A 16,787-nucleotide genomic window follows, 5' to 3' on the forward strand; every position below is an offset into this window, starting at 1 on the left:
TAACCAAAAGATCTGCGCACTCAACTTTGAATGGATATGGTGCCGAATTATGTAACTCGATATGCATTCATGTGCAAGTACAGAGACGCTCTGTTCAAGTGTGTGCTTCTTTGCGAGCGATCGTGGGGCCCAGAAACTGTACAGGGATGAATGGTTTAATGAAGTTTAAAGAAGCATTTTTTGAGGACTCAGTGAGCTGTTTGACAACATGCACCTTTGTGGTAAAACCTTGCCGAAGGTTATGTGGCATATGATGCACATTTGTGCGGGCAGTACGTGATTATTTAAAATGGCAATCATTCAGTTTGTCTGTGAAGTTCCGCGTGGAGTTTCCATGTTCTCCCCCATGTCTACGTGGTTTTCCTCCGTGTACTCCAGTTTCCTGCATGTTTTTCCCCCACAGTGCAAAAACATGGAGGTTAGGCTAACTGGAGACCCTAATTTGCCCATAGGTATGAGTGTGTAAGTGAATGGTTTGAGTGCCCTGTGATGGATTGGTGACCAGTCGGCGCTCACCCACTGCACGCCAGGATTGGCTCACGACCCTGACCATGAATAAGTGGGTTAGATAATGGATGGACGGATGCACAATCATCACCAAAGGGCTATATGAAATGCACACCCCAATACATTAAAAAAGTACGCATTTGGATTTAAAAAGTATTTGTATTTAAAAAACGCAACAGCCCTATCATTACTCGGACTGTAGGATGTAATGTTACCCCGTTTCTTAAAAACCAGTTGGTTTAAAACTCTGAATCTGTAACACTTCTGGCACAACATGGCTCACAGGAGAGTAGAGTGGAGCGATGCCATTCTGGAGGTCTCGGAAATCTCACGTGCAGTAAAGCCTCTACTTATCTGAGGGAAGTCTGAAAACCGCTGTAGGATCAGTACAGGACGGCACCGGGGTCCTGATAAGGCGTCACAGCTCAACGGGCACGTGCACCTGGCTCTTGGGTAACAGTGCGGAGCGGAACACGTGAGCGAACCAGAGAGGACGGTGGTACTGGGGAGGACGAGAGAGGCCCTGGACATGACATGACATGGCTGGCCACAAGCATGCAGGGAGACGGAGTTCAGAAATGAATCACAGCTGCTGTCATAGCTCACTCGTTTTTCTTTTTTTTTTCTTTTTTTTTTTTCCTTTCCTTACCCGGTGGGAAAAAATAGGTCAGTCGTCCATGTGAGGAGCAAAGGGGGCACCAAAAAAGGGGATGCGGGGTGGGAGAAAGCTTGGGACGGGCCAAAAAAAGAACAGGGAGATGGGGGCCGCAGTACGAATTGGGTAAAAAAATGTCCAGCGCGCCCCCGTCCAGAAAATTCGCAGCTCTGCATTATGTGCCAGCGCGTGTCACGGCAGACCACTGGGTCACCGAGCGTGAGCTGGCGTCTGCCCCACTTTCTGCGCGTACGCAAGGCCACGACTATTTTTTCCCTTTTGTCCTCTTTGTTCTGCTGGCTATGGGGCCGACCTGACGTAGCGAGCTTCCACGCGGAAGCTGTGAGCCTTCAGAGCTGCCGCTTACGTAAGCTTCTCAGTTCAAAATGGGCTCTGCGCAGAACAGAAAATTCAAGGAAGGCGAATGCTGACTAACCACAGTCAGGACAAAGGAGCGGTGGCATAATGGCTTGATGACATAGTGACACGCTGTACAGCTTAAAATTAATTAACAGAATTCCAAGAAATGGGCGAGTGAGACACAGAGAGCGAGAGCTGAGGAGAGGAGAAAAGGACAATTCAGAATGTAGGTCAGCCCCTCCCCATTCCTCGTAGCCCCTCCCACCCACCCGAACGCCTTCCTCCAGCAAAACACGTTTTCCCCACTACAACCTCACGTGAACCCTCGCTGGCAACATATCTGCGGCCCGTTGGGCTGAGAGGCCAAGGCAGAGGGCGAGGGCGGGGCCCCGTTAAACTAGGCCATACCCCGCTCCTGTCCCCCCGGCTCCTGGGCCCCCCCCCCTTCCTCCCCTCCCGCCCCCCTGCCCTCCTCATTCAATCCACACTTATGACTGTACGAGCTCCACTCCCTTCTCTCAGAAGCCAGACCATATACAGCTCTAATCAAAGACTGAAGAAACATCTGTCATGTTTTTTCTTTTTTTTTTTTCTTTTTTTTCCAGCCCCTATTTCTCTCAAGGAATGCTTTCCCGCAGTTTATACCACTTGGCTTTTGTAACATAACAGTATGGTCTATTATGGCCTGCTTTAAGAAATTAGTCTTTGGGGATACTGAAATACTGAAAGACCTCTGAGAACAGATCCATTTAAGGACCCAGAAAAACTGTGAGGTGTATTTGCAGCTTGCAGTTTAAGATGGGACGGGGGGGAAGGGGGGGACGGGCGGGTGAATTGTTACATTTCAGCAAAGGATTCTTGTCAGCTGTCCAGTTAAGCCTTGGGGAGCAATGGAACCTGCTGTCTGTGGTCACAGAGCTATTTCAGGGTCACGCTTGATAGAAATGCAAGAGGCAAAAAAGCGCCAGACTACCCCGACTGACAGATCTGCTATCAGTGAGAAACCCAGGGTACAGTCTCTGCTGGACTCTGAACAAATCATGCGAGCAATATCAAAATGAGACCCAAGTGACGCTCTTGTCCTCAGTTTCTCCCATTAAACTCCAGCACTGAGGACTGAGAAAACGGCCATCTTTTCAGCAAACAGATGACGCAATCTGATAACGACTGACCAGAACCAGTCGGGTGTTTTGGCTATTACCTCATACAGAATCATTCCACTTGGGCAAGCGCTGTTGACATAACAAAGCACACAGCCTGGAAAGTCTATGAACCCACCATGTTTTTGGAAGGGCGGGTTAATCATTTACAGTTGGTGTGTGTTTTGAATTCTTTCAACCGTTTTCCACTAGAAAAAAAAAAACGTTTTTTTTATTATCTATTCTAGACAGCCACTCCCAAAAGACAAGAGGTGTATTCTGTTTCTGTTTTATTTTTTGCTGAAGATTGCTTGCTGTTCAACAAATAATAAAATACTCTGGACTGCAGGTAACGAAACCAAACTTGCCACGCCTTTTGAGAACATCTGTTTGCATGCCCTGCTTCCTAATTTAATTGTGCCCAGTGTAGCTTGGCAGCGCAGAACAACGAGAGCTTTTGATCGCCTTCCTGCCTGTGACCAGCCCCCCCCACCAGCCCCCCCCCCCCAGCCAAAGCCGCCACACCTGCTGTCCCGTCCAGCCTCTGTTTGTTTACGCTAACGCTCGGTCTCCTTGACCACTCCGACTACATCAGTCCAGTCTTGTGCGTACGATTCTTTCCTTTCCTCTACCCCAGACAGGAATCTCTCTCAGTGAGTGAAGAGGTTCCAGCTCAGCCATGGCCCAAACCCCCCCCCCACCCCCGCCCCCGCCCCCGCGCTGTTCATCCCTGGCTCGTTTCAGCGAAGCTTAACGTGGAGGCTCTTCTGTAGGTCACCGTGTTAAGAGTTCCCCATCTCAGAGCACACCCTGCCTGTGTGGCGTAAGCCTCCCCGAAGCTATTTTTATTAGGCATCAGAATTAGCTCATACAGGCTATTATCCTCCTAAGGCCCAGCTTCATTGTTGCCCCCTGTAGGGGACATGAGTCTCTGGTCTAAATCACGAGAGCACATATGTTCTACTGCGCTGAAGTCTACACTACAAGGGACACGCATTAGAAATAAAATAAACAGGGTTTTTTAAAAGAAATAATTTCCCTGCAACATGTTTTTGTCGCCTAAGAAACTCGGTATTAAAAGACCAATTCTTTCTTTCTGCTGGGTCTCCGGAGGTTTAAAACAAAAACAAATCGCAGTCCGGGCCCACGACCCATAATGCACCTGAAGAGCAGCCGCACCGGAGCTGCAGCCGCCGTTATCTGGAGGTGCTGACAGCCGCGTTAGAGCTGTGGCGATTGCCCCCCCCCCGGCAGTGCGGCCATGAAACCAGAGACAGTGATACGCGAGGAGCAAAAGAAAAAAAAAAAAAATCAAGATTATCTGGAGCATAAGATATTCAGCAGATGTGAAATGTGAAGCAGGGGGAGTCGGGTAGCTGGACTGCGATGAATCAACTCCAGATTATGCAACGGTAAACAGCCCCTCGTGCATCAGCATCCTGCCTGTGACGAAGGTTCCAGGGACAAAAATAGAGTCGGAGCCGTCCGCTCCCGATGAGTCACTGCTCTGTGTTTTTAAAAAAAAAGATGCAAAGATGCGAAGATGAAAAGCCAAAATACAGCAAACACAGCCCTCCCCCCTTCAGGGCTCAGCTCGAGGAGTGAGAGAGGCGTCATGCTAACACGGTCCTCCCTTTAGTCGTCTTGCGCAGACAAGTGCGTTTCTCCTGAAGAAGACACGTTGTGAGATCACATTAACATCAGACTGCCTCCTGTAGGGAACGTCCAAATGAACCAGTCTACCTGTCTGCAGCAGTGCGTTAAAAAACAAGTACAGTGCATTGGTGCATATTAAGCACGATGAAAGAATTTCGAATGGGAGTCTGGAACTCTTCCACAGAACAGCAGAGGAGAGGTTGTTTGTTGTGCAGGGTCAAAGGTCATCGAAAGTGCCAGTGACCTCGCGGAACACCTGTGGAGGAAACAGGCAGGCATTTGGGAGGTAATTTTATGGCAGATTCCTGACCAATTATTCCTTCAACGCTGTTTTATTGTTTTTGTTTTTTTAAAGCCTGTGCAGTCCCCGGGTGAAGAGAGTAATATCAAACTCTGATCTTGCGTGTTCGTGGGTGTGACTTTTACGGAAAAAAACCCACCCAGCCCAGGAGGAGCAAATTCTTCCATCATACAGACACACATTTAAATCATATTAATCTCCAAAAAATGCATAACAAAAAAATAACAGCAGGGATTTGTATGAGTGGGGGCAGAGGCATAAAAAAAAAAAAAAGCACACAGAAGAATTCCACGCATTCCAGCAGAGCTGCGCGCACAGGGCACATTCGTGCCTTTGTGTCCCTGTGAGCCTGCGCACAAACCCAGGCTTTCAGACGCAGAGTGCGCTGGCACAGCGACGGAGGTCAGGCTCTGCGCGACCGGCCCTGCGCTCAGCCTGCGTCACACGGCGCGTGTGAGGGAGGGGGGGGGGGGGCGTGACTGGCAAACGACCAATCAGAGCACGTGCTCTGGGAATTTTTTTCTTTTTTTTTCTTTCCATTGACGCATTATTTATTGTATTCGTTTCTGGCGGAAAATAATTAATGAATTATTCGAGAGCGAGAGGTGATTACGCTCCGTACGGTAGCTCACGCGTTTCCAATTCCCCTTTCAGTTCAGCCAGCTCAAGAAAAGAATGACAATTAAACTCACTGATTGAAAAATGGCAGAACGTTCCACGGACAGTTTTCAATAGATTAAAATTTTCTGAGTGTTTGAAGTTACTGTAAATGGATTGAACACAGCACAAGAACTCAGTTTTGTCATTTAAAAGATTGCCAAGAAAACATCAGAGGGTTTTGCAGAGTGTACTGCTATAGGAAATGTGCATTGCTTGGGTTTTATTTGTGGCAAAGTTGGATTCAAGAATGAGAGGCAGAATGTTCCATGGGCAGTTTTTTTCAATTGATTAAAATTTTAATTAATTTCCTGAGTGATTGAAGTTGAATGGATTGAACACAGCACAAAAACTCAGTTTTGTCATTTAAAAGATTGCTAAAAAAAATTTAAAAAAAACATTACAGAGTTTAGTAGAGTGTACTACTACAGGAAATGTGCATTGCGTGGGTTTTATTTGTGGCAAAGTAGGATTCAAGAAAGAGAGGCACCCAGATTTAGTGGTAGAAAGGCTGTCTGAGGTAAGATATCCTTTATAGGTCAGAAGAGCAAAGTTCCTCTCAGGTCAGGAAGCTCTGACCACAACAAGCCGTACAGCACAAGCTCACAGTCTCCAGGGCTAATCCTCAGTGCCTCTGGCATCGTGCACTGAATGCTGGCAACCATCCATCACACTAAAGCTGTTGCGCTCCCATCCCTTTGATTTTAATGTGCATGTAAATTTGCACAGGCTTTTGGGAATGCGCCTGTGTGCCACTTCACACTGAATTTCAACCGCCGCGATCGACAGCGCCGTGACCCCGTGTGATCCATGAAACGTGGCGCGTTCTGTGGCGCACACAGCTGCGTAGCCTGATGGCCAGAGGGCTGATCTCGTAACTACGAGGGCTGCGGGTTTCGTTCCTGGGTGACGCACTGCCGCTGCATCCTCGAGCGCAACACACATCAGTAAATGTCTGGCCATCGCGCTAAGAATTAAACAAATAGCTCTACCAAAAAACCTAAGAGAGTTAATGTCGCCGTTATCCAAGAACCCTTTTGGGGCAGCAGAACTGTAAAGAAACAGAACCTCTAGCTGAAGGGTTGCAGGTTCGATTCCCAGCTGGGAAATCGCACAGGGTGGAATCGAAGGAAGACCACTCGCATGCAGCTGGCACGCAGAGCACGGCCGCCCAATCACACCTGGCGGGTTTGCAAAACGAATGTGGGGCAACTGAAACCACCCATGCCCTGGGCGGCACCATTGCCAATTGCGCATTGCCTCCTGCGAGAGCTGGCACAATCCAGAACCGACCTTGGGACTCATCTATGCACCACAGTGCCTTACCTGATGCTTCAGAATACCAGCTGATATGGAACAATTAGTGCATGTAAATTTGAAGCGCCGAAGCTCTCTAAGCCTTATGTATGTAAGAATGACCCCATCATAAAGTATATTGCGGCTGAATGCACAGGTTCAGCAGAGGGATGGCAGACGCCCGGTGGGTCACGTGACCAATCGTCCAGCCATGTGATCCTTCCCGGGCTTGAAGAAGTAAACAACACGACTATGAACCGACCTGCTTGCGATGTGTAACACAGACAAACGTGACCCCCACATAAAACACAGCCTTCACATGGGCCAGCACTTCCTTCTTGTGCGGGGAAAAGATAAACCTTGAATCTTATCTTTATTTGCCCATAAACGTGTGACAAGGAAATTAGCCCTTACAGTATTGTGCAGTAAAAAAAAAGTAATAAAACGTATAAGTTTTTTTTTGTTTTTTAAATATCAACTGTTTCTGGGGGCTGTGTCCAGATTCTTCTCCTACGACTTGACGGCACACTAATCCGATTACCTCATAGATTACTGTCAACAACTCTTCCCATCTGTCTACTGTAGTTCAATTAACTGGCATCAGCGTAGTGTTTGCCACACTTACGCATGCTTGCATCTGACAGAGCGCACATTTCTGACACAGTTAAGCAGAAAATCCTCTCTTTTTCAACCATATGCTTAGACTGTCAAGAGATTACATTTCAAATCCGTCGGCTATTATCGAGGGTCATTACTGAATTAAAAAATGGGGGCGAGAGGCACTTCACTGGAAATGAAATATTAGGAACGCAGGTTAAACAGGGGGTGACATTTCCCTTTTCTCTTATCTGCTTACCGGAGGACCAGATGGAACAAAAAGAACCCTGACCCAGAACATCACCAAGCAGACTTTTAGCCTTGGCGAGGACTCAACAGGGAACAGTCTTCCATTCTGTTTGTCACGCATTACGGCAACATCGGACTCATTGCCGAGCAACCGGGACGACTGAAACCCGGCGATGACGACGTCGGCAGCCGCACGGCCGAGAACCAGAGCTCAGAGGAAGCGGAGGATCCTTCAAACACTGACGTGACAGAAGAGAAGCTGGTCTACAGCTCCCCCTCCTCCTACCCCCCTCCTGCGCCCTCCTGCTCCACAATCCAAACAGCTTGAGCAAACGAGCAGAGCCCATGTGACCGACCACTCACATGCAGCCGGGCAACAATGTGTCAGTGGAGCACCTTACCCAGAGCCCGTAGGAAATTAGGTAAAAAACTGCAGCTCGGGGGGCCGTCTGGGTAGTGTAGCGGTATATGCACTCGCAGAGATAAGGAAAAACCTTAGGGGTTTTCACTCATACAACAGTGGCATTATAATGGGCATATACTATGTACATCACAATAGGTTTGGTAGGTTTAAATGGTACATTTGCCAACACAAGGGAAATGTATTCCGTCTTGGTTTACCAGTATTACATTTATGTACAATTAGTATAATTTCCCATCAGAAAAGGAGGGAGCCGGCCCATACCTTTGCACGGTCCACTCTGGACTCTAAATCCACAGCTGTGTTTGCAGGTGTGTCCAGCGGTGCACTGGTCTCGTTGCTTTTTGGAATATCAGCGCAAAGAGCATGACTGTAGGCGGCAACAGCAGCTTTTATACCGTTGGCTGCACATAACAGTCGGCTGGTGCGATTTTGACAAAAGCAAACATACCCGGCGGTTCTGAACACGGACGGTAATCAACTGGAACGCAGCGAGGTGAACGGATGAAAACAGATCGGGAAAAACAATTAAATAAAACGACCGTACGCAACCTACAGCTAAGCACTGCTACAAAAACACACCGACGGACACACCTTGATTTGTTTGTTCTCTGTAGCACAAAGAAAAATGACACTTATTCCCGAATGTTTACATCTACAAAATGACGATTCCGTATAGCTGCGAAGGAAACGGCGCTTCGATTGGCCGACTGCCTCGTGAACTCCGGACTGCATAAACTACCTCAGGGCAATGTTTTTTTTATTTATTTTTTTATTCTTTGTTTACAGTTTTTCAGGAGATGCAGCCAGCTGCAGCCAAGTTGCCAAAGACAACAAAAGACCAATAAAATGCCGCGTGGGATGAGGCGGCGCGCGATAAACAGCGCCGTTGTTCACGGGCCTGTCGGCTTCGTGCATCTCTGGACCGGTGCGAATTCTACGCAATACGAGGGCGGCCTGACTACTGTGCCGTAACTGCGTGTTCACTAAATGGCGTAGCTAGTTAAGTGGCCTTGTCGAGCTTAATATGAGGACTCGATGCCAGGCTGTCAGGCTACAGAACTGAGCATGGAAAAGCCCGCTAGGAGCTGCGATGTGACATAACGAGCGATACACCTGCATGAAGGGCCAGAATATGTGGGTGCATTTTTGGGGGAGTGGTAAGGGTGGCTTGGTCCTGCGGTGGGTGGCTGAAGGATGGGGGGGGGGGGGGGAGCGGGAAGGGAGGGGGGGAGGGTGTTCAGCCAGCTGAGGGGGTCATGTAGTCCGTGAAGAGAACTGTGGGAACTGTCCATTCCATTCCATTTCAGAACAATCATCTGTATGTGCGACACAATGTTTTCAGCGTGCAGAAGGGATATGACTCATAGATGTATTATCGCCTCTTATTGTTTGGCTTAGGAATCGCTGTTATAATTGGAAAGGATTGCTCTGCCTCGGACGTCAGCCACACCGTGCGTGCTGTGTTGCACTTGCTAATGTGCTATTGGAACTTCTCACTGCATTTCTAATGCTCTGGTTTCTGCCTAGGATAAGGCTGTCAATCAAAGTAATAAGAACAACAAATATGTTGTTGCATGTGAGCTTCCAGCTGGCTGTTCAGCATCACTGGCCTCGTGCCGTGCGCTTGGTATCTTTACGATGAAAGAGCCACAGAGTGGCCAGCATTGTGTTTGAGTGTGAGAAATGAAGAACATGCATTACGGAACTACAGAACAGAATGTTCTACAAACTACAAGAGGTGTTTGAGTAACAGATCAAAAAGCAGAACCTTAAGAACCTGCATCAGTGACAGCACAGAGAAAAGCAGAAGAAAAATATAATCTGAAGTGGGAAAAAAAAAAAAAAAAAAACATTAAAGAGGAAGGGCTGCTGAGGTAATTGGGGTTCGATGGGCCATTTTCCCAAACAGACGAGGGCAGCATTAATGCAGGCATAGATGGGCGGAAAAAAAGGTGTTATTGTTCCAGCAGCAGAAAGAGGGAGGGCAGGAAGGAGGGAGGGAGAGAGAGGGAGAGAGAGGGAGAGGGAGGGAGAGGGAGGCAAACAAGCCGCCATGTGCAGGCTGAGTGTGTGGCGTCTGGCGGCCATGTGCCTGAGGTGAGCGTGTGAGTGAGGCTCTCTGCGCTCCTCCTCTCCCAGGAGCCTGCGATCAGTCATACGCAGGGCACGCGCAATCACACTCACGCAACCCTGCAAGCCTCACACTTAAACAGACCCAGCCCTGCGTCCTGCGGCGATATACACAACGCTGACTTTAAACAGAGCCCAGCCAGCTGGAGAATCACTGCCTGCGAACCCACTCTATAATAATTACTCACTCCATACTCTAAAAGGACTGGCTACAGACATTTATACTCCTGGGTCCAGGTTTAAACCATGATTACCATACCACAAACTGAAATGCACAACTGTGAATCTTCTACCCTGCAAAATACACATAATTACGCACACAGATACACGAGCAAACACACACACACATACGCACATACATAAACACGTACACACACAAACACACTCACACACAAGGGGAGATATGAATTTGCATGGATAGTTAATGAATAGCTAATAGAAAAAGCTAAACCACAGGCAAATACCAGCTACACGTTGGTGCCTATTGCACATTGACAACTGAATGGAAAAGCAATACCAGCAGGGAATTATCACTCAGAAATCTGCAGGTGCTGCCTTCAGTATTTTATTTTTACTCCCTTAATCCCATTTAGCTTTTTTGATTAAGTGGCTGAGCACATGGACCGTGAGGCAGGGGAATACCCGTCCCTAATGTGATCAAGCACAGCTCAAATCACACAGAGAACCAGGAGTACCATCAGGCACACAGGCACACAGGTCAGCCCAGTGTGGTGCTTTCATCACACCCAGAAGCCAATGCCCTGGAGTCACAATGTCCTGTAGAACTGTTCTGCATCAGTAACAGAGCCTACATCAGCAAGAGCGCCCACATCAATTACAACACCTACGTTAGTGACAGCACCTATAGCAAGAACACCAGCTACATGAGCAACAGCACCTACATCATCCACAGCGCCTACATTAGAAGCTGTGCCTATATCAGGAACAGCACCTACAACCGCAACAGCACCTACAACAAAAGCTGTGCCTAAATGAGCAACAGTGCTTACATCAGTATCAGTACATGAGCAACAGCGCCTATATTAGTGACAGTGCCTACATGAGCAACAACGCCTACATTAGCGACAGTGGCTACACGACCAATATCACCTATATTAGCGACAGTGGCTACACAACCAATATCACCTATATTAGTGACAGTGGCTACATGAGCAGCGGCGCCTATATTAGCGACAGTGGCTACATGAGGAACAGCGCCTATATTAGCAACAGTGCCTACATGAGCAACAGCACCTATATTAGTGGCAGTGGCTACATGAGCAGAGGCGCCTATATTAGTGTCAGTGGCGACATGAGCAACAGCGCCTATATTAGCGACAGTGGCTACATGAGCAACAGTACCTATATTAGTGACAGTGGCTACATGAGCAGCGGCGCCTATATTAGCAACAGTGGCTACATGAGGAACAGCGCCTACATGAGCAACAGCACCTATATTAGTGACAGTGGCTACATGAGCAGCGGCGCCTATATTAGTGTCAGTGGCTACATGAGCAACAGTACCTATATTAGTGACAGTGGCTACATGAGCAGCGGCGCCTATATTAGCAACAGTGGCTACATGAGGAACAGCGCCTACATGAGCAACAGCACATATTAGCGACAGTGGCTACACGAGCAACAGCACCAATCTTAGTGACAGTGGCTACATGAGCAGCGGCGCCTATATTAGCGACAGTGGCTACACGAGCAGCGGCGCATACGTGAGCGATAGCAGCGACAGCAGGCCCTTGTCGCCGTGGTTAGGATGAGCCCGCAGTGCGGTCTGTGACAGTTCCTCAAACACGGCCAGACGCGGGCGATGACAGCAGACAGCACGAGGGCCACACTGTGGCTTTGTGGGCCGCCGCGGTCTAGGAATGCGTCTGCACTACATGTCTACAGTACACTGTGCAGAACCACTGCGTCACTCCTGCTGCAAGGTCTGTCTGTCTGTCTACAGTCTCTCACACACGCAGTCACACACACACGCACTCAAAGGGCACCTAAGCACACACACATACACGCACGCAGTCACACACACACACAAGCACGCAGTCTCTCGCACACACACACACGCAGTCACACACACACACACGCACTCAAGCGCGCACTCAAGCACACACACATACACGCACGCACAGTCACACACACACACAAGCACGCAGTCTCTCACACACACATAGTCACACATACACGCACGCACGCATGCACTCACGCACATGCAGTTAACCAGCACATGCGAGTTGTATCAGTCTGCAAAGGTGGAAAGTCCAGGGGTTTGGAAGTTTTAAGAAGTCCTGCGTTTCTTCCACCCATTAAGTCAGTCAGCTGATTTCATCAATTAATTCCATCCTCCCGGGTGAAGAATTGTGTAAATTCGCAAACTGCGGTGACCGGAACAAAGTACAGGGTATGACTTTTACATTCTGGATGTGGATTTTCCACCTCTGTCAGTCTGTCCCCAACACCCAAACTCAGGAGATCTCTGTGTTCCTACCTCGTGCAGTAATGCTGCCCATTTGGGCTCCACAACAATGCAAACAGTAGCAGAGCTGGGGTCAATTTCAGCTCATTCAAATAAGTTGGGAAGTGAACTGAAATTCAGGGGTGTACACTGCACACTGTGTAAATTCAAGGCTTATATCAATAATCAATATTTGTCTAGTCGTATCATGATACCTCCCTGTTTCACGTTAGCGTACAAATGCAAACAGCAACCAAGTTTCCACATTCAAAGAGGAAGTAGATGAACACAGCCTACGAAGGGAAAATGTAACAAATTTCATTTGTATAGCAAAATATGCAAACTTTTTAGCAATTATTAAGCAGAGAGCATGAGTCTAGAGACCTGCTGTGTATGTGTATGGCTTTCTTTGTGAACATTTCTTTTAAACAAATAGTAAATAAGAGGTTCAGATGACTTGTAATTAGGCTACTTTTTAGTATGATGTTTTCACTTCATTTACAGCACCAGTGGTGCCTCAAATGTCTCGCCTCTGGCGCATGAAGATTGCGTCATCATATCGGCCATAATCACAGCATAGGGCCGATTCTGATGAGGTCATATTCCGATACGTTTATGCTGTTACTGGCAGACGCAGGTGTTCAGAGCATTTAAAATGAATACTGACATAAACTGGAATTGACAGAAAACCTTCCTCAGCTGTAGGGTTTGTATCAGTACCAAACCACATGCCCTATGAACACTGCAAACACTGTCAGCTGATGACTTTGGCACACGCTTCAGTAACGCCGAAATGGCATGCGAGCCCTGTGCAGGCCCTGCGCAGCTCATCCTTCAGGGGGTCGCAGAAGCGAAGTCGAGGAACGGTCGACGCAGACCCACCCCCGCGGGACGGTACAGAATTAAGAGCATATCAATCATCGACCATCACACATGGCAGGGCTGGCTGACCAGGGCTTTTTTGGGACGAGCTGGTTTTGGGCTTAGGGAGTGCAGCATGTCCATGCCTCAGATCTGCTGATGTGCTGGTTGGAGTGGGGGGGGGGGGGAGGGGGGGTTGTCTTACTTTTAGGACAGGCCCCTGCTTCTAGGGCAAACGGCTTTATTTATACACCCTGTGTGCTGTCACCTGCCACCCTGACCTTCTCCCCGTCCCGCTCTCCCCCACTGAGGGTGGCCCGTCCGCCGTGCCGCCCTGCCCCGCTCCGGCCTTCCGCCCCCACCCCCCCCCCCCCTCCCCCTTTCGCTCAGCGAGGAGCAGGCACCGTGCCCACAGCACCAGCGCTATTGGATTACAGCACAGCCACGCCCCCGCGGATCACAAGGCAAGCGAGCACAGTGTGCCTCCCGCAAAGCCCCCCCCCTCCTCTCGCTCTCTCCCGCCCCCCACACACAGACGAGGGCCACGGCGCGGCTTTTCGGGGAAAAGATGGGGGGCGCCGAACACAAAGAGGCAACCTGTGCGCCTCTGTCCTAATTACAGGCCCCGAGACCTTTTACCTTGTCTGAAACCTTCCCTCCTCCCGTGTGACGTGCGAAAACGCTGGAGGAACGGTGACCGAATTTCGAGTGCACCGGAGCAAGGTCGCCGAGACACCCCCCCGCAGCGGCCTCCTCAGCCTGGCTGTTCATTAGCGGGATCGCGCCCCACGCGCGCTGATCAAAGCTCTGCAGGTCACGCCCACGGCTGCTCAGATCAGGGCACGGAGTTCACTGCCAAAGGGGGCTATCTGTAAGAACGCACACGTGTGTGTGTGTGTGTGTGTGTGTGTGTGAACGTGTGTGTGTGGTAAGGGGAGGGGCTGCAGTTCACTGAACAAGGTTAAAGTCATGGTTTTAAAAGTTTTTTTTTTTTTTGTTTTTTTTTAAAGAAAGGTTGCAGGCCTCAATGAGAAGTGTGATTTTTTTTTAAAAGATCATCAGCCAAATTCAAGGAGGAAATTTTGGCTGCGCCACAATGTCAGTTAGTCAGCACACATTGCACATTACTGTCAGGAGTGACAAAGCAAATTACTGGGGAAAAAAAAAAAAAAGCTAAGCAAATTGCCGACAACTTTTTTTTCCTTGCTATGATCTAAATTCCCTCCCCCGTTTCACCCACTGGAACACATTAGCGCATTCTGCCTTCAACGGCTGCGATGACATACTGCTCGCTGAATGCAGCCGCCGCGCGAGCCAGCTGCCGCCGAGCAGCTCCGGTCTGGGCCCGGGACGGTGACTCACCGCGACCTCTCACACCGTCAGGCTGGTGGGCCTGACTCAGCCCCGACTGCGCCACGGTAACACGATCCCGGGTTCCGTAGGCCGAGAACCACCCAGAAACTCCGCCGCAATTCATCGACGCGACTAGAAAAGTGCGTCGGTTTGGCTGATGTTCGGCCCGACGCGGTGGCGGGTGATGGATTGACCGTCTGACCCAGTTCAACGATGACTCGCCAGAACCAGAGCCTGGGTGGGCAGGGGTACAAAAGATGGGGAGGGGCGTGTCCGTCCGCCTCCAGGTCTCCAATGAAGAGACTAGCAAACCGGGCCCGCGGCCGAAACCGGAGCCGCTCGCAACGTTGATTGACGGCACTCTTGACCTATCCGCTTGCACATTCTTGCCTTATCTCATCCATCGCTGATTTTTGCTCGAGCACCTGTTCGACGCTGCAGTGAACATTTCAGAACTGTTCCCACTCAGGATGAGTCTGCAATCTGGAAATTCCATCTCAGGACTCTCCGTTTCGAACACAGACGCAATGCAACTGATAACATAACGTAAGGGGGTGTCTCGGCAGAACATGGATTACAGAGGTTCCCAAATACACACAGGCCACAAACACACTTTTAGATTAAAAGTGCTTAAATTACAAGGCACGTCTGTAATGCAGGAGATCACCCCCTGCAGATCCAAGAGAATTTTACATGTAACTGCCAAAAACACACTAGCATAGGATGCAGTGCTTAGGACTTTTTTGTTTATTACTGGACATTTATCGCTCAGTACACCAGGAAAAATATATTTGGATGGGCAAAGGTATCACTTTTTTAAGCACTTGATATTTGTGTAAATAGATGTTTATTTTAAAATTGTCAGCACATGGCAGGAACTGCACAAAGATTATGAGAATAACTCAAATGAAGTCTATAAATACAGCTCAGCCAATGCCCTTTTAAAAGGCTATTTACAGTGTACAGCTTCCATGTAACCTGCTTACATAAGACAACCAGCAAATACGATTTTTTTCTTTTGAACGACAACATTTTTTCTGCAAGGTCCATTCCTTCGACAGTATATCAGATATCTAGTAATATGGTTAATTATCTGTAGTCTTTTTCCTGGACCGACATCCTAACCACCTACTACCACCTGAAATGTAATTTTAAAAGACCAACCGTTAAATTCATTGTCAACTCGCAAGACTTCTACTGCTCTCCTGTGGTCGATCGTAGAAAGACTGGTCTTGTTCGTTAAGCTTGCTTATGTCCACCTCTGGTATTTACTGCCATCTACTGGATGACTACAAAACCGCGGCACTGTTGATAAATCCAGAACCCTAAAAACATACGCTCATTGTTTGGGCTTATAGAATTTGTCGTTGCTTTCATAACCAAAATTTTGTTTAAAATGACTACTCTTTAATCACTGGTTTAATGATCAACGCCAATTCAGATAAAAGTGTGTATCTTAAAAGTTGCAGAACCGAATTAGGTCTATTTCAAATACAACTTCATGATATTACTTTCAGTCATACTTTGGAGGAATTATTAACAGTATTCCCACACCAAAAATATAAAAAGTAAAATTAAATTATATGGAATACAGTTCTTAGAATGAACATTCAAATGTAACACCCTGTCATCATCTCCTGTTTGACTGCTATGGCTAAATGGGGTAGGACTTTTGAATGTTGCTTGAAGTGCTGACACCGAGCCAGTAGGGTGCAGTGTTCACTCACGTTCAAACAGAAAAGGCCAATACCCCAGCATTGTCCTATCCATCTATCCATCTATCTATCCATCCATCCATCCATCCATTATATTATCCTGAGCAGGGTCGCGGGGGGTGCTGGAGCTTATCCTAGCGTGCATTGGGCGAGAGGCAGGAATACACCCTGAACAGGCCGCCAATCTATCGCAACCCCAGCACTGTGATGGGTACAATCCACAATTCTTTACAGGAGACAAAAAACTGAAAGTCCCAACTCAGTGTTATCTTCAAATATAGCATATCACCGATGACATAGGGCATGGTTGGTCCCAGAGTCCTGGCCAACTTCCGGATATAGACCATTCCATTATGATTATCCAATGACCGTCAAGATAGTTCATTAAAAATAAATGATAGATTACATGAATCCCACTCT

The sequence above is a fragment of the Anguilla rostrata genome, chromosome 2, assembly GCF_018555375.3.
Source record: "Anguilla rostrata isolate EN2019 chromosome 2, ASM1855537v3, whole genome shotgun sequence".
Lineage (NCBI taxonomy): Eukaryota > Metazoa > Chordata > Actinopteri > Anguilliformes > Anguillidae > Anguilla > Anguilla rostrata.